The following is a 20531-nucleotide window of genomic DNA, read 5'->3' as shown; positions in this document are numbered from 1 at the left end:
TACTAGCATATAAATGACAGCTAACTAACATGAAATTTCATATTAGCTAGCATACATATATATGTTGTCAACTAGCATGTAGATGATTTTGATGACTGTTAACATGCATACAATCGATTATAGTGATTGCTAATTAGCATAAAAATGATTATGGTCATTGCTAGCAAGAATACATGATTATTAACTAGTAGATTACTCCAGTCATGTATGTTAGTTACCACTCTACTAGTTAAAGGAGTCTACTTGATAACATCTTATATGCAATTTAGTAGTCATAAACTAATTTGATAGTTAATAGTCTTGTATGCTAGTTTTTAGTCACTATTATCAATTGTATACTAGTAAGTGGTAACCACAATCATCTATATGCTAGTTTGCATGCATTTACATAAACATTGACTAGCATACAAGTGTTTGTGTAGATTTTATGTTAGTTAATAGTCCTATGTACTAATTATTAGTAGTCGCCAGTTTCATGTATGCTATTTTACCAATGACCATAACCAATTGTGTGCTAGGCAGTAGACACCACACCCATTTGCATGCTAGTTAATATGCATTCATATAAGTGCACTAGTGTACATGTGTTTGCTAGCATAGTTTCTACTAGTTAATAGTCATTTATGCTAGTTAGTAGTCACCAAAGACTTTGGTAGTTAGTAGCCATGTGTGCTAGTTATTTAGAAGTCACCGTAGTCAATTCTATGCTAGTTAGAAGTCACCAAAGCTATATGTATGCTAATTGGTACATTTGTATAAGTATTGACCATTAACAAATATACAAATTCTGTGCTAGCTACTAGCAATCACCACAATTATTTTTATGCCAGCTAGAATTCACTAGTAAGTATTCATAATTAACAAATATGCAGTGTACTAGTTAGTAATATGCACTAGGTTGTTAATTAGCATGCATGTGGTGGACTATTAGCTAGTATGTTCAACATTTGTGAACCAGCAAAGATAGAGTATTGCTTAGCTAGCATTGGTATGATTGTTAGCTAGCATACATGTATGACTAGTAGCTTCATGTACAGGGACTTGTTCCCTTGTAATCACCATACTTATTTAGTGTTTCACTTGCAGATTGAATTGCTTCATAGATTCAAAGCATTCCATCCAAAATGCAAAACTCAATTTCGTTTTTTTGAGTAATTGAAGCCTTTCTTTATTTATTAAGTGAAGTATAGATGTGTTGTTGTGACTATCATGTTTAAATTTCTTTCTTGAAGGATGCACTCAATCACATGTGCTCTAAAAGATTTTGTCTCCAAGTATTTTGATGTCCATGCAATTGCAAGGTATGTGGGGAAGTTGGTGCCCACAGAATTACATGTTCATCTCTAAGGTATACTTTTAACATCACTAATATGCAATTGTGGGAGTAAGTAATTTGTCCAAAGGCAAAACACAAGTCTTTTCATGATAGAAAGTGTTTGATGGGAGCATGCCAAAACTATCATGGGAAGATATTGGCATGTTTTCCTTAAAAGACGAGAGAGAGAGGTCCTTATCATTGTGAAGATATGTAGATATTTAGAGAGCATATAGACAGACATGGAAAATAAAGAAAGCAAAAGGATATTTTGAACAAAGAGCTACATGGCTATGAGTTCCTTACTTTGCTAAAGCCGAAATTCAAGTCCATCATGCACAATTACATTATGCAATGGCAAGCCTAGTGATTTAGTTAGATTATGTTTTTTGTCTAATTCTTTAGTTTTCTCCCAAACCATCTGACACTAAGATGCAAGTCTTTGTTTCTTTTATAAACAGAGGGAACAATTCCTCACATAATGCCCAAATAAAACTAGCATTGTGCTTCCACCATTAGGGAATTAATATTTTAAAGAAAACAGCTTTGGCTATAATTCTTTCAATTCTTTGAGAGTTCTTCAAATTTTACAATCTTTCATTTCTTCTCTTTCTCTTCAACATTATAGTTCCTTTCAATTTTTAGCCTCTTTTGGTGCTTGTTGATGTCAATTTTCCTTGATTGCACAACAAAACATAGAGATCTCTAGAGAAAACCAAAAATACAAGAAAATTTTGCAAGAAAATCTATCTTGTAGCACCAATAAACATGGTATTCATCTCTTTATACCACCACAAAAAGAAAATAATAGGAGCAATTCTATCTTCAGGCAACATCATGTATAGTATCTCTTATGGATTTATCTTTGATAGAAGATCATATAACCTTCATAAGAATGAATAAAAGAGAAGAATATATCATAAACACCATTGTATGAATGGAATAAATCACATAAACTTCATATTATCTCTTTCACAAATGAATTCATGTCTTATGCTCTCATAATCTCTCTCATATAGAATATTTTAGCCTCTAAATTGGCTCACTCAATATGTCTCACACATACTCTCAATCACTCATACAATAGAATGAATGTCCATAACCCTCTCTTAGTCATGGAGACACCCTCCAAGATGTATGGCTGATCCAAAAGGTCCCCAGAGCCACAATAATGTTTCTTCATAGCTCATTAGTGATAATATCACTCCTAGTCTTCATCTTCAGTCTTCAATTGCTATTTCTTTTGCCTAAATGAGCTATAAAGAGCTTCCATTATTTTCTTTCCAAGGTAGGAACACATCCCCAAGGTAAAAAATCATATGATAGAATACATATATAAGCATACATACCATTTATAGAGACATACAGAAGCTCATAGAAGGTAATAGAACACAAATAGAAAGCAATAAAGCTATATAAATCAAATCAATTCCACCAACCTATCAAAAAACATCCAACGCATATCCAATATTACCAAAATCAAATCCAAACAAACACATATAGAACAACAATAACTAATCAAACCATCAATACAAAACCTATCGGCACATTAGAACTCAACCAAAAACTAAGAGAGGCTAATCAAACATCCTCAATCACAATCAAAACTCTCCAAAAATCCTCCAAAACCAATAAATACTATCCAATCATGCATCAAAACAACTAACCACCACACAAAATATATATATATATATACGTTGCTTTTTGCTTATTCAAGAGTAATAAATTATAAACATAAACATGTTAATAGAGTAATCATGCATCCTATTTACGTAAAATTTTAAGTAAATACATAAACGTTCAATCCTTGTATATGATCTTTAACTTGAATGTTTGAAGTAGCCACTTGTTCACATGTGTACGCACATATGTGCATGTGTGCACGCGCGTACGCCCACACACACACACACACACACACACTTGTTCCATACTTCTTGGGAGCATGGGTTCTTAAAAATTGGCAAGAATAGTGCTTCTCGAGCTAGTTATCCATTATTATTCTTGTTGGGGGTAAAGGCGTCTCTGCCTAGCTGCTAGTGTATTACTACACTGACAATACCCGCCCCACTACACACTGTAGGTGGCAGGCGCTCGTCACTGTCACTTTGTTCTTTATTATTTTAGTGAAAGTTTGAATAAAGGAAGGCCCAATCACACATTGTGACTGTTGGAGTTCCTATTTGGTCTCTCTCTCTTTCTTACTCTTGCTCTCCCGCCATAGCTCGTCCAAGAAAGCTTTGATCCTTCCCACTTTTCAACAGGTATGAGAGCATGGTTGCTCGAGGATTCCGACTTGGTTCATGACTCCTTCAGCTTCCTATCGACTACCTACACTCATTGGGTCTCCTTCCCGACACCCCCATAGTCAACTCTTTCGAGCTCCCGTCACTCCTCGACTTCCCGAGCACCTACTCGGTCCATTTGCACACCCTCAAGGAATTCCTTTGTCAGAGAGAGAAAACTAGAGAGAGAGAAAGAGGAGAGAGAAGATTGTAGAAGAGAGAGAAATACTGCAAGAAGAGAGAGAAAGAGAGTGACGGGGAGAGAGAAAGAAGCCATAGAAGCCGTGAGCAAAATGGGAGAGAAGGACAGTAATTGTATTAATGTGTCAAAAGATAATGAAAAATGACATGTCCTCTCCTTTTATACCAATGTCAGTGTGACATGGCATAATATCAATATTATTTTTACACTAAATCATAATTCTCAGATACTTACAATCCAGCCCTTCCCAAAAGTTTTTGCCCTAAAAAACAAACTTGAAACATATAATAGCCTCTAGGATGTATTGAATAAGACCTTCTTCATCAATAGGTGGAAGCTCATCAATTATATCCATTGGATCACCATAAAAATGCTTGAGCTGACTAACATGAAAGACATTGTGAATCTTTGTGGAAGAAGGAAGCTCTAATCTGTATGCCAAGTCTCCAATGCTCTTTAGGATCCAGTAGGGGCCATAAAACCTGTGAGCAAGCTTATTACTAGATCCATCTTTTAATGTGGAGTACCTAGACTTGGGCACCTTCAGTAAGACCAGCTCTCCTTCTTGGAACTCTAAAGGCCGCCTCTTTTCATCAGCATACATCTTCATTTGGTCTTGAGCTTTCCTAAGATTCATCTTAAATTGCTGAAGAAGGGTTTGCATTCTTTCTAACTCTTCCTTCCCATGAGGGTTGATCCTTTCATTAAAGATGACTATGGGTAAGGGCACCTTGTAACCATACAGAGCCTCAAAGGGCAAAACTCCAATACTAGCATGGGTAGAGTTGTTGTAAGCAAACTCAACCAAGTGTAACCAAGAATTGGACATCATAGCAGAAATGGCGAATATAAGTCTCCAACCATTTATTAACTCTTTCTATCTGTCCATTAGTTTGTGGATGATAAGCCGTAGAGGGAGGAAATTTAGTGCCCATAGATGTAAACAATGCCTACCAAAATTTACTCATAAACTTTGAGTGTCTATCATGAACAATCACCTATGGTAATCCATGTAGTCTAAAAATCTGCTCCATAAACTGACTAGCCACTTGAGAGGTAGTAAACTGGATCTTGGTTGGAATAAAATGGGCTACCTTGGTGAGTCTATCTACCACCACATATATACTATTCCATCCCTTCTTAGTTGTAGGCAAACCAGTAATAAAATCCATAGTAATATGAGTCCATTTACCTGTAGGAATAGGTAATGGTTGTAACAAACCTCCTGGCTTATGGGTGCTATCCTTATTCTGCCAAGGCATACACTTCATGACAAAGTCCTTGACATCTTTCCACAGTCCTTTCCGATAGAAGCTTTTACTGATCTTGTCATAGGTCTTGAAAACTACTAAATGTCCAGCTAAAGGCGAAGAATGTAGTTCCTCCATAATTTTCTGTGTAAAAGAAGAGGTAGAAGGAATGACAATCTTGCCTTTCAACCAAATAAGACCATTTTTGAACTGATAATGCGAGTTTTTTTCCATAAGACCTTGCTGTAATTTTTGAAAAATATGGTTGAATTCTTTATCCAAAAGATAAGCCTCATGTAGTTCTTCAATCCAATCATTATGCAATTTAGTCATAGCTGAAACTTTGCAAGCCCACATACGAGAAAGAGAATCAGCCACTATATTGTCTTTGCCTCTCATATGAGTGATGTCAAAATCATAATTCTGTAGTGTAGCTACCTACCAATGCTGCTTAGGAGTAAGATTGGATTGAGTAAGGAAATAGTTAAGAACCCTGTGATCACTTTGGACTTTGAATCGGCTGCCATACAAGTAATGATGCCATTTCTTAATTGCATGCAGGATAACCAATATCTCCTCATCATAAACATTCATGGCCATTTCTTTATCTGTAAGATTACGGCTCTCAAAGGCAATCAATCCATGCTCCTGTAACAAAACAGTCCCAATGCCACGGTCACTAGCATCACACAATATGTTAAATTCTTTGGAGAAGTCCGGGCATACTAAGATAGGAGCAGAGGTAAGGAGTCCCTTTAACTGGTTGAAGCTACTATCTGCAAGAGCATCCCAAAAGAAAGCCTTCTTCTTCAACTTGTTAGTTAAAGGAGCTGCAATAGCTACATAATGCTTGAAGAATTGGCGATAGAATGAATATAAACTAAGGAATCCTCTAAGAGAGGTAGTAGTAGTGGGTGTTGGCCAATCTTTTATACACTACACCTTTTTGGGATCGGCATGTGTTTTTTTTTCACTAACAATATGTCCCAATTATTCCACTTCAGTCTACATGAAAGAACATTTCTTCTCCTTAGCAAAAAGCCTGTGATGTCTCAATACATCAAAACCCCTCCTCATATGTGCTAAGTGATCTTGTAAAGTCTTACTGTAGATCAGAATGTCATCAAAGAATACCAAGATAAACTGAAAGAGGAAAGGCTGCAAAATCTTATTCATCAATCTTTGGAAGGTAGTTGGAGCATTTGTAAGCCCAAATGGAATCACTAAGAAATGATAGAGCCCTCGATCAATCCTAAAAGCAGTCTTGAATTCATCACCCTCTCACATGCGAATTTGATGATACCCTGACCTCAAATCAATCTTCATAAAGAATCAAGCCCCCTTGAGCTCATCAAGCAAATCATTAATCCTGGGTATTGGATACCTGTTCTTCACTATGATCTTATTAAGATCCCTATAGTCAATGGACATTCTGAAAGATCCATCTTTCTTTTCGACTAACAGAATTGGAGATTCATAAGGTGAAGAACTTGGTTCAATGAATCCCATCTCAAGAAGTTGATTTTCTTGGCTACTTTCTCTCACTTGCACCTAGATAACGTGTAAGGTGGCTTATTTATTGTCTTTGAGTTGGGATCCAAATCAATAGGGTGATCTACTGCTTTCTTGGGAGGCAATGAAGTAGGCACCTCAAAATAATCCCTATACTCCTCAAGAAGAGCTGTCAAGGTTGGATGGTTTACTGAATTATTGGGCTGATCTTGCATCTCTTTATTCAAATGCAAAACAAATATTTGTGATCACCTCTTGTACTCCCTTTTAAGTTGTTGAATGGTAATAAGCTGAAAAATTGATCTACTAGGAATTCCCTGTAAATGGATGAGCTGTCCATTGAAAATAAACTCCATATACAAATGTGAGAAATCCATAGTGATATTGCCTAATGTCATCAACCAATCACAACCGAGTACAATGTCTATAGGCCCCATTTCCAAAGTAATTAGGTTTACTTTTGCTTCAAAATTTTCAGCCAGCTGTAAAGAAACCTGTGGGTATATCTGTGTGCTGATTTCTTCTTCACCATTGGCCACTTGAACTCTAATGTGCTACTGTAAATCAGTGGGAAATACAATTAAGCTTGTCCATGATGGACTTATTCACAAAACTATGGGTACTGCCATTATCTATAAGAGTGAACACAACCTTTCCATGAATGTTACCCTTCATACGGAGTGTATTAGGGCTCTTAGAACCTGTGCAAGCATCCATGGAAATAGAACAACTAGTGGCAACAAGTGGCTCATGACGCCCATGACAAGTCCCACCTGGATCAAAAGGAACACTTCCACCTAGATCAAAAGGAAAAGAGTCGACTGGATCATATAAATACTCTTGCCCAACTTCTTCCTCAAGATCTTCATTTTCAGCATTAATTGAAATTGCATTAGCTTCATCCATCTTATCTTCAAGATCCTCAAAGACTAACATACTCTGAAGCTTCGGTTTGACATTTTTATATACACACTTTGAGGCATGATCAAGTGTATACTTTTTCCCACACTTGAAACATAAGCCTTTCTCCTTTCTTTCTTTGTAAAGTTCCATAGGAATAGACTTAGGATTCATGTTGGTTGAAATGGATTTAGGCTTGTTGTCCCTTTGTTTGAAGTCAACTCTAGGACTGTTTGTTGTCCTAAAATTACTTTGAGGTCTAGAAGCATTGAATGGTGGATAAGTTGGCACCCTTAAGCTCCCATTTGGCACATGATTGCTACCATAAGTACCAACTTGCCCCTTTTTAAAAACAGTCCTTGGCTGTCCAAAACCAGGCTGAAATGAAGATTCTCTTCTATATTTCCTTCCATAGCGCTTTGTAAGCTCAATAGCCTTAAAGAGAGAAGTAGGGTTTTGTGCCATGACATCAGCTGATAAGAGATGGATCTAAACCATACCTGTACTTGTGGAGCTTAGCCTCATCACTGATGCTTTCTACATACATGGTTAGGTTGAGAAATTGGTTAGTATACTCTCTTACACTTAGGCCTTTTTGTTCCAAACCATACTAATAATAGTACACACACACACACACACACACACACTCTCTCTCTCTCTCTCTCTCTCTCTCTCTCTCTCTCTTTGTGGTCTTGGCCTACTAACTAAACTTTTAATTTTCTTTGCCTCTAGTAGTCCATGAGCCCCTCACTAGCTCCCAAGCCCTCCACTAGCTTTGCCTTGCTTTGCCTCAGCTCATCTTTTACAAGTGCTACACTCCACCTCAGCTTGCCCAAGTCATCACTCTACCTCTGCATGCCAAAGTCTTCAATCTATCCACCTCTACCTAGTGGTAGTGCTAAACATAGTGGTGGCTTTGATGTAGTGATGACGATCAAGTGTAGCTATGGAAAGTCTATTGTGGCATGCCAACTATCGAAGATAGCACTAAGCATGTGCTTTTCTAGGAGTCAACGTCATGGCCAGGTCATTAGCCTTCGCAATCTCTAAGTGTGATTCCTTATGATCAATTAATCACTTGTGATTCCTTAGGATTTCTATTCCATCATCATTTATGAACTATGGCTTATGAACTAACTATTGCATATGAAAGAACATGATTGTGTATCATGATTGAGACAAACTAATTGACAAACCTTAGCACTTACTTTGACTAAGTCTAACTAATTAACTACTACTAATAATTCTACCTAACATAAGGCTAACTACTAATACTACAACTAATAATTCATTGTTAACTACTACTAATACTACATAAGTCTTGTACTAGCTAATATAATTTACTAACTATAATAATCTAATCTAATCATTAAAAATAATGGTTTAAGCAACTAAGATGATGGGATCTAGTCTAATCGTTTAAACTAGTCGTTTAAATTGAGATAAAACTAACTATATGAAGGAAGGATGAAGAATAACTAATCATGTTGACTAATTATAATAAAATAATCATTAAAAATAGTCTTTGCGACTTATCAGTAAAAGAACAAAGAAAGGATGAAGATGAAGGATAAAATCATTTAAACTAATCCTTTAAAAAACGAAGGATGAAGATTTGAATCTAAACTTTTGACCTACAAATGCGATTAGCAATGAACTAATGTACGCATCTCCACACACTTGTGTATGACCTTGCACTCTCCTCAGATAGCCCATACTACTTAACTTTCATCCCTTTATATAGGCTTAAGGTTTCCCAATGTTCAAAGCTTTCCATTAAGCTTTCAAAGACTTTTATCTTTTAGAAACTTGAAAAGCCTAAAGGCTTTTAAACGTTTAAGATTTAAAAAAAAAGCTTTTCTTCACATTGGCAAAGAGGGATGGGGTCATCAAAGTTTCAAATTGGATTTTTATTATTTTAGATTTCTTTAGATTGATCGACAACTTACTGCTTTTTATTATATATTAGTTTTTTTTTAAAGAAAGAAAAAAGGTGCTACGACTAATGAGGCTGACACACCGATTCTTCCTTGAAGTGCTTCAAAAGAAAAGGAGAAGCAAGAGAACATTACAACCATGTACAATGAGAGCAAATTGCAAGTAAAATGAATGCACCAAGTCAACCACGACTGTCAAAGCATAACCAGCATCAAGCGGGCATAAATCAGTCATATGGACATCGAGCAAACACCTAAGCATGTCAAATGAATCTGTCAGTAAGCCGGCACACCCCCTATGTAATAGGGCAAAGTGTACACAACACTAGCAAGACCTGACACAAAGAGGTTTATGTTTAGGGAGTGCAAAACCCAAAATCAACCCAAGTACATCTATGAGGACCACGACATATCAACCATGCAACATCCAAGTGAAGATCCCAGCCTCAAGTATCTGAATGCTCAAACTGCTGGCTCAAAGTCTCTCAAGTGTATCAAGACATTCCCACTAGCACAAAAGCCATAAATCTCAAGCAAAGAAGCTCAACAAGGACATATGATAGCACCAGTGCTAGAAGATCCAAGATCAAGCATTAATAAGACCTCGTGAGCATATAGGCCGTGTAGCATTCGTACATAGCATCCATAAACATCACGTACATCCAAACTGTAGCTCTGGCAAGTTGAGAAATAGCCAAAGTAATCTCCGAGCAATCAAATTTCAAGCCAAAGAAAGGCTCAGTAGCATCCAATTCCAAACAATGTAACATGCATGTAGTAGTGGTATAGGCCAAGCATGTCAAGTCCGGTCAAACAAAAGAAAAGTACATACCATAAGTACATTAGAGATGAAGATCCCAATGTGAAGCACACTCAATCTCAACCAATGATTCGAGAGCAAATCCAAGCTCTATGTTGATCCCCACGAGTTACTACATCAATGTATATATCCAAGATATAACCCGAATCCAACAGGCATATCCAAACATAAGTAAATAAGGTTCAGCCCTAAATATCCTAGCAGCAAATAAATGTCCAAAACTGAGTAAACAGTGGCTCAATCCAAGCTCAAAACCATAGACAAACCACAGGAATATAGTCAAGGCACCCAACCGAGCAACCAATGTCAATGCCAACGAAGGATAAACATAAAGTGCTAATGTGACACTATTTGCGGCTACTTGTGGATTGTGGAAACTAGCCCTAGATTGAGGTAAATCAGTCCAAAAATCAATGCCAATGATAATCACCAATGTCGAGCATCAAGGGGGTGTTTCCAAGTGACAAATGAAGTGTTTTCAAGTTGCCAAAGAGTGCCAAGGGAGGGATAAAGTAAAAAATGATTTTTTTTGCAGGTCTTCAAGCTATCCCAAACTGATCTGGGGCCTGTGGAAGGTTTGGGCAAGGTTAAGGCAAGGTTGGGGGATAATCAAGGACCCCCAGGATCTTCCTCTTGAAGGGTAAAGTCACCAGTAGAGAGTAGGCATCATAAGAAGCAAGAGGACATGGCTATCGTGCTTCACAAAACCTATGGAGTAAAGTAAAATAACAAAAGAGAGATCCAATACCTCTAAAGGATGTAAGAAGCTGGGAATAAGGATTTAGTGTAAAAATAATATTGATGTTATGCCATGTCATACTGACATTGGTATAAAAGGAGAGGACATGTAAATTTTCATTATCTTTTGACACATTAATACAATTACTATCCTTCTCTCCCATCTTGCTCACTTCTATGGCTTCTTTCTCTTTCCTGTCTTTCTCTCTCCAATTCTAGTCTTTCTCTCTCCTCGTCACTCTCTTTTTCTCTCTTCTTGTAGTCTTTCTCTCTCTTCTGCAATCTTCCTCTCCTCTTTCTCTCTATCTAGTTCTCTTTCTCTGACAAGTGGTATCAGAGCATTGGTCTTTGATCCATTTTTCCTTCTATTTTCACTCCTATTTTCCTCCATCAAAATCAATTTCAAGCAAGTATTATACAAGATAGTGACTAGTGGAGTGTTGCAGACCATCTGCAGTTAGTAAGAGACTACATCTGGAGATCTCCAAGGTCAGATATGGTGGAGGATGGCTAAAGTGGTAGGTCATCATCAAATTTCATGCAAAATTGGAGGTAACTAGGGTAAAGGAGAGTTAGCCGTGGGGTTAAACTCTAGCCACTTTTTAAAAGGGAACTTCTCTTCTCTCTTTTCCAAGCTTTTGGCTAAAGCTTCAATGGTGGCTATAAAGAAATCCTTCAAGTTCCTTCTCAGATGACCATTTCTCATAGCCAAACCATGGGGCAAAGATTCTTTATCTTCTGTGCTTCAAGTTGAGTACCTTGGTTAGGGGTTTGATGCAGGAGATGGAGCAGCCAACAGCCCAAAAATTGCACCAAAAAATGCACTAATTTTCTTGATCTAATCCTCTTCCAGATCTGCTCATCATCTCCTACTGATTGGTTGCATACTTTGAAGCACTTCATTAGGCATTATTTCAGCAACTTCCAGCAAGAGGGAAACTCTAATCTTCATCTCCTTCCAGATCTGCTCTTCATCTCCTACTGATTGGTTGCATACTTTGAAGCACTTCATTAGGCATTATTTCAGCAACTTCTAGCAAGAGGAGAACTCTAATCTTCATCTCCTTCCAGATTTGCTCTTCATCTCCTACTGATTGGTTGCATACTTTGAAGCACTTCATTAGGCATTATTTTAGCAACTTCCAGCAAGAGGGGAACTCTAATCTTCATCTCCTTTGTTCAAAACCCTAAAACATAGCAAGGCAGCCATAGCCACAGACATGGAAGCTCAAATTTCTTCAAATTTTGAACTTCTCCGACCTCCAAGGCTTCTCTAGTACTATGTACAAATTGGATAGACTTCAAGATTGAAGACTTTGTAGAGATTTTAGCCCGTGGAGGACATTGGAGCTCATATTGAAGGTTTATTTTGGGACTTTTCCTCAAGAGGCTTGAATCTTTGGTATTCAAGTATTCAAGCAAGGCCGAGGCATTGATTCTTCACGGATTTGAGCATATTGGAGCTTATATGGACTGATTTAGTGGAAATTTCAAACTTCATGGTGGATTTATGATGGATTTTGAAGAAATTTTCCGTCAATGGGATTGGAGCTGACATCTATCATCTTCTTCAAGCTTAATCAAGGTATTTCTCTTGCTTAAACTCTAAAATCCCTCAATAATCCACTTGCTAATGCTTTTCCACTTGTTGATGAGATATTATTAATCAAATTAATTCTCTGAATTGATCAATAAATCAGATATTAGTGTTATTTCCATTTAATCTCAGGCTATTCCATTGAATTTCAGTATTGATTCAATCATAACCTCATCATAGGTGTCATTTGCCAAGTTTGATGCATAACCTTGACTTGTTTTGGTTGAATTCTTTTGCCCAAGCTGAAATATTGTAAAAGGTTAAGTACTAAAGCAACCAATGAGTCACTGAATTGCATTGGTAAGACCCTTTCCCTATCCAAATTTTCCAGATTTCATTCAATTGCATCTCATGAAAAGGGCTGAATGAATATTCAAGCAATGCATTTCATACTGGTTGATTAGAATAGAATGCCATTGCCATGTTGATATACCCACCGATAAAAAAGGTGGATGCCGGGGAGATAGTGGGACAAAAGAGAGGTGACCCTCCCTCACTATCAAAGATCCAGAAGGGGTGCAACCAACCGACCCGGGGGGAACTTTGCCCTCCTCTCAGTGATTTGGAGCCTGTGTAGGGAGCCTCTCATGCCGTTTTATCCCTCACACAAGTACAACGAGTGGAGAATTGAAGATTAAAGAGTTTCCAAAGGCTCAAGTATCTTCAAGATCAGAACATGGTAAAACAAGGATTTTATAGGGCACTACAAGCATTTACAGGTTGTTACAAGTATACCCTTCATTATTGAAGTATAGGTGCAGATACTACTGGGTACCCACAGGTCCTACTCAGTCTTATATAGGGTTTGGTAACCATTTGGGGTTACTATTTTACCTTACAGGGTCAAAATAGGGCATTTACAGTTCAAAACAGGGTGCATGCTTGGACTGTTTAGACTCATAGATTGAGTTGTAGAATTTTCCATCCTAAATTTTTTATAGCATGCTATACCTCATCTTGAAGAAGGCATTCTTGGCTTTGATTTGAACTAAAAAGTTTTGAAATTGGAGTTCCCTAGCAAAAGTTATAGCCATTTTTCTAGCAGGTGATACTACAGGACTGCACTATTATGGCAGGGCATAAGGGTAAAAATAAGGTCCAAGATGATTATGCTCAGCAAATCAGAGATTCCATGTTGGATAATGTACCTCAATAGAGCCTTGAAGAGCCTAAAAAACAAGGGGAAATTAGTATACTCAATGATACCTTGTGCGTACATGAACAAAGGCATAGAGAACGTCATGAGGCCCTATTATCAAGAGTGGAGTAAGTGGTTTTGTCTACTGATCAAACGAAGTCTTCCATTGAGAAGTTAGTAGATTCAGTGACTCAAACAAAGGCTTCTATTGACAAGTTGGTGGAATATAATGCTCAAATTATGGCTCAATTCTCCCAATGGATGCATATGCAAATGGGATCTAAAGAAGCCAAGGAGAAAGCCTATTCAAACAATGAGCCTTTAGTCCCACTTCAGCCATCTAAACCAAAATGGTCATGGTCATGGAATTATTGGACAAAGAGGCATTCTAAATAGCCAATATGAAGTAGGTCACAAAGGCATGACGACTATTTGGGAAGTTTGAATGGAGCCAACTCTCAAGCTTTTGGGCTAAATACTTAACTTCCTAGGGGTCCTCTACCAACAGGAAGATGGCATAGTGGTTCTCAGCCACTTATTGGGAGATTTCCATCTCAATTTGGGGTTCAATACATGGTACTCATGATCAGTCTATTTTGGGACATCAACCATTCCATGAAAGAGAGTTGAAGGACAATATCATTTTAGCCAAGTTTAATGGTCAGTCATCTTCACCATCTAATTTAGAGGAGTGGACCTCTAAGATGGAATCTTACTTTGACATATTCCCCAAAATTGATGACATGAAGATTCATTTTGCTTCTTTGCATTTGGAGGGATTTGCCCATACTTGGTGGAGGCATAAAAAAGGGAAAACATACTTGTAGAGAATTGGGGAGCTTTCAAGGCACTTATGGCTGAAGACTTATGTAGTATTAGTAGTAGTTAATTGTTTAGACTTATATAGTATTAGTAGTATTCATAGTAGTTAATAATAGTTAATTATTAGTTATAGTATTAGTAGTTAGACTTATGTAATATCAGTAGTATTTGTATTTATTAATAGTTAATTATTAGTTGTAGTATGAGTAGATAGACTTATATTAGTTAGACTTATTAGTAGTTATAGTATGGAAAAAACAAAAGTGAAACGATTTTCAAACATATTGAAAAAAACAAATTTATATATCTTCAAAAAATGGGATATTTTGAATGGACAAGAGAATGGCACCTTCCCGATAATTATTTAAATACGAAGAGACATGTGCCAACTCTTCAACCTGCTATATAACATGTTTTTTCATCTCATTTAGTTTTTGAAGTATTGTTAATGTTATTTATTTTAATATTGATTGATTTTATTGATTTATTAGAGTTACTATTAATCAAAGAAATTGAAAATCATCATTCTCACACGTAAAAGAGATAAGCTAGATTTTTTTTTCAAATATGTAATATCGAAGTATAGCATGTTGTTTTTAGGAACAAGTGTAGTGTAGTCGAATGATAAAAATATATTGTTCTCATTAGCATCAATGCACACTATGCATAAACAAATTCACAGGGCATCCTTCAAGACTAATAGAAAAAGGAAAACTATGGCTTGTAGAAAAACATCATTAAAACCCTTTGTTGCAATTGGATATGACATAGAAAGATTCAAATAGAATGTGAAAGCATCATTAGAGGACTAACAATGTGCATATCATGTGGTATAGTCATAATGCAACATCATGCTATCATCTCACAAAAGCACGATCCATCTATAGAAGAAATACAAGTAACAATGTCTTTGTTAAGCACTATTCTCATCCTTGCATGCCAATAACATGGAGTTAACATGATGATAATGAAATTCCAACCATGTCTTGTAAAAAAGACAAAAACAAATACGTGATGAATTCTCAATGCAAAGCTGTTACAGCTCAACTATTGATCATTATTGATACATCCATCTCGAACTCCAAAATAACAAGAGCCATTGTGAATGAAACCCTAGACCGTCGATCTATTCTCGACAATAATTTATTCTCTTGGAATGATGGATCACTTTCATAGCCATCTACTAGAATTGACTTGACTACATTTGATATTGCAAACATGTTTACTTTCAACATGCCATGTAATCCATTGATCCAAAAGTACATGGCTATAGTAGAACATCCACATCCAAGGAGACAGGGCTTTGCATTCTCAACATGCCATCCATCGAAAGGATTCTAGAACTCCATTGTGAAAGCTCTCCATTCAACCCAATGCTCCAAGAAAAACATGAGAATGAAAGAGGTTACAATTTGCTCAATAATATAGTTGAGCCAAGCTGATGATAAGCATTCCAAAGAACCAATCAACACGAGTTTGCATGCATCATATTACGAAATGATAACCATCTCATAGAAAGAATAGCAACATTTAGGATGGATAGTTTGCATGCAAAAATCTTGTCCTACCTAGATATGACCTTGAAAAATGTAGTGTTTCCATTCATATTCCCACTTGGCCATGATGCCTATAATACCAACATCTATCTTAGTGATTACATCAAGATGGGGGCATCAACTCTATTCTTTATGTAGACCTTACAAAAGCCTTACATCCTGATTCTATACTAGTTAAAATAGGTTCTCTTAAATTGATAAGTACAGGTGCGCAAACAAGCACAGTTCTAATGAGGAGGTCATCATGCACATCCTCTGCTAGGATTTAGCATTCATTTAGAAGTTTCTAGACATCATCAAGTGGGAGATTGTGAAGAAGTCTCAAGAGTCATGGTCAGTGGAGGTTCATGAGAACAAGAAAGAAAAGAGTTAGAATTTGTTTGTGGATGCTCAAAAACAGGATATGTGGGACGCATGGTGCACTGACAATCTCCTGTTTACAACCCACTAGAAGTTGATAGATAGAGTATTTATCACAACTTACACTCTTGAAACCATCAGAAGTTGGCATGACTATGATTATGGCACCACAACGATCCTCAGAAGAATGAGTTTTGATACCTTCAAAACCGAATACCTTCCCCTCTATAGTAGGACTGAAAGCTGAATTTAGAGAAATTGAAAAGAAGGAAGTAGAAGAAATGTTGGCAAGAGAGTCCTCTAGAGACTAAAACCCCCTCTGATTCTATTCTATAGAGCACACACAAATTGGGTGGAGCTAACTCCCTAATGAATGACGCAATCAAGAGGTAAGCACTAGAACAAGTCCAGAGGTACGTGAGAAGAGAGAAGGAAAAATCAAAGCTAAAAATGAGCTAGCACAGTAGAAGCCTCTTTTGATTCCCTAGCAACACTCTTTACAGAAGTTCCAAGAGGGCAACTCAAGGTCCCCTTCCTAGTCAGATATATCCTGGAAATATTGATGATAGGCCAACAAATGTAGTCCCATTGACCATCTTTAAGGGAGAATACAATGAAGACCCTAATCTTCATGTAGTAGAGTTCATGGTAGCGTGTGTAGCTAACAATGCCAAAAACCCTAAGAATTGGTTGGCATTATTCCCCATCACTTTCAAAGGCATGGCGTTTCAATTGTATGAGAGACAAGCAATAGGAACTTTTGGCACATGGGACGATTGGCCTTCCTCACTAAATTCAGGAATGAAGGTCTTAAAGAGCAGATGTGAGAGGAGTTAATGAACCTAAGTCAGTGAACAAGTGGAAGCATATGTCTCTAGAATGGAATCCATACTAAAAAGATGGACCAACCATCATTTGAATGAAGGCATCCAAAAGGGATTTTTCCTTAGAGGCCTACAAAAAGAAGTTTGTAAGTTTATGGAATTGAGAAGACCAGTCAATTTGCAAGCTACAGTGGAAGGTGCAAGACTGAATGATAAAATTGAAGCAAGGCTTTCAATGACCTCAGGAAGAGGAGTTCTACCCTCTCATTCCAGGAATGGTATGCCCACCAAATGTAGTCCTAGGGATAATTCCCTACCCCTACCCCCAGATGCAAACAATGCTGCAATATAGTGCACCAAATCCACAGTGACCACAAGATGACAATATCTCAAATGATGGTTCAACCACAACAACAATGGCCTCAAGCAATTCCTCCATTGGCAACTCCACAACAATAGTGGAATCCTACTAATTGGAACCAACCACCCCTAGTCTCAACAGGAGCTTTGAATCAGAACCAACCACCCCTAGTCTCAACAGGAGCTTTGAATTAGAACAACTAGAATAGAGGACCCTCTTGATCAACCCAACCAGTGTATGCAGTGATTACAAAAGCTTCCCAAAACTCTACTATAAGTACTCTAAGAGGTGAAAATCTAAAGGACTGCCTATCCAATTCAATCACAATCATTAAAGAAAAGCTTATAGATGTGATTACAGAATAGCTACGAATGTTGATGGTGGATATTGCCAATATATCCACTCCTACAGGTGGTGGGAGAGACGTCATGCATTCTAATACATGGTATGGAAAATGCCATAAAGTGGGACATTTAGCCACTGAATGTACCCAAAAACCAACCATTCCTGGAGCCTTCTGTTCATATTGTTTAAGGAAGAACCACATAGAAGATATCTGCTCTCTAAAAGAGATGCAAGATAGAAGAAAGAAAGATGAAGAAGCAAGATTTAACTTGTTGGAATCCAAAACGACAACACAAGATACTGGACCAAAGCCTAGGGATTTCGGTCCTAATTTTGGCCCAAGGAGGTTTCCCTCTCAAAGTTATAGAGGACAACAGTTTGGCCATGGCCAATGATCAGAAGTGGAGTGTTACATATGTGGAGAAAAGGGGCATATCTTGCCAAACTGCCCAAACCCAAGAAGGTCCATGGACTATAAGCCCCTATGTAGTCGATGCAAAGGAGAGGGCCACACTACAAAAGACTGTCCAAGTCCAGCTCTTATGAAATCTACCTCTGATACCCAACAGAAGACCCAAGAACCTGCTTTTAGTTTGGTGAAATCAAAGGTTGCCACAATAACGCATGCAAAGAAAGGAGAAATCGTAGTTCCAAAGGAGAACATTCCCTCTTCTAAGATAGTGAAGTTCAACCTTCACACAGCAAGAAACAAAATAGTGGAGCACAAAAAAATGTAGTACAGAGCATTACACAAAGCCACAAAGAGCTACAAAAAGAGTTGTAGAGACAAGAGAGAGGTCTAGGAGATAGCGGATGCCGAAGTACCTCCTGAAGGACAAGAGGTGCAGATGTTGCCACTCTTGGAAGAAAGAGGGAAGATAGGACCTAGACACCTTTAAACCTAGCCTAGCTTTCCATTAGTTGGCTGATTTTATCTCTTAGCTATCAAAAGAAATTCAAAAGCATATTGACGAGAAGAAGAGGCTCAAGGATTGCTCCCTCAACAACAATCAAGTCCATTAAAGCCCTAGATCCTGTGAAGGAAGTGGATGTGGCTAACACCTTCTGGGATCCTGAAACCCTATAGATTGGCATATGGATTGAAGGATGATTTATAGCAGACACATTGATTGATGGAGGCTCATTAGTAAACATAATGATGGATGTGGTAATGAAATATTTAGGCTTGCAAGGAATGCAGCCTACATAGTGGCTTATTAGATTGGTAGACCAAAGTAGAATCAAGCCTTTGGGCATTCTCCCGTATGTGAAGACAACCCTCGTAGAAAGGGATTATTGGCTAACATATCTGGTGGTCAAACCAAATTTCAACAGGACCTCATACCCTTCGCTGCTAGGAAGACCATGGACTTTCGAAGCAAGGGCATGGACAGATTGGTTCAAATGAGCCCTAACCCTCAGTAGGAGGACCCAAAAAAGTGGTGTTGAAGTTGGATCCACTTCCATCAAAGTTGTAACAAAATCCTCCAATGAAGTAACATATGGCACATCAGGAGATGAAGAGGCCGTCAAACAAATCTTTCCCAAGAAAACAGAGGCATAATCCCTAACAATGGGAACTATAAGCCAACTATCGAAATAAGCAAAGTCTTTGTCAATGGGTGAATACCTACTTCTTGAACCCGAATTAACTTCTGAAATCACCTTTGACAGTGAGATAGAAGCATGGATGTACTATTCTCCCTATTACATGGCCGTAGCAAAGCCCAAGAAAGATGCGGAGACAGACACAGAAACAGAAGAAGAGGACATAATAGAGAGTTTGTTCTTCTCTTTACAGAGTCCCACAGAGGCAAAAACAAAATCTAAAGAGGACGATGATGACAGTGAAGAAGAAAATTATGAAATCAAGCTAGAAAGAAGAGTCTATCCTACTCACAGAAGGCATAGATGAGGAAGAAGTTCCAAAAGTTCCAAAAGTTCCAAAAGCCTTAGAAGCAAAAAATCCCATGATGTTAGATAGATTTACTTTGGTAACTTTTGGACTAACTAATAAGTCGCATTATGTGCAACATATCCATAAGAAATGAATTAAGAAGAATAAGCCTTCTTTCAATAGTGGTTCTTGCAACCCTAATCCACCCTTCTCACAAGAAGATGATGACAATGCACCTTGCCAATAACCACTAGTTTGGCAGCTCAAATAGAATGTAGAAGGTCCTTGTTATGTGATGTTCTTGGATGCATCCTCGGAAGATGAGTCCCCAAGAGAAGAAGTAATTCATCCTCAAACCAAACTTAAAATAGTTCTGATACCCTTTCAGTTTCCCAAGGAGCAAGCTAAGTCTCCATCGAAAGAAGAAGATAGCTCTAGTGGAGCATCAAAAAAGGAGACCACTCCCTTGAAGGAGTTGGCGGATCTATACCCAGAAGCAGTTCATGGGACATTCATCTGTGAAGTGGAAGGTGAAAAGCAATTAAATTTTGTGGATACTAAAGGTATTGAGCATCACCTGAAGGTGGGTATCAATCTTCCCGAAGAAGAACTATTGGTCATGCATGACCTATTGAAAGAGAACTTGGACGTGTTTGCATGGCCATTCAAAGATCT

This window comes from Lygodium microphyllum, chromosome 15 (genome assembly GCF_053477565.2).
Source record: "Lygodium microphyllum isolate KBCC chromosome 15, Lygodium_microphyllum_v1.1.10, whole genome shotgun sequence".
Taxonomy (NCBI): domain Eukaryota; kingdom Viridiplantae; phylum Streptophyta; class Polypodiopsida; order Schizaeales; family Lygodiaceae; genus Lygodium; species Lygodium microphyllum.
This window is presented reverse-complemented; position numbering follows the sequence as displayed.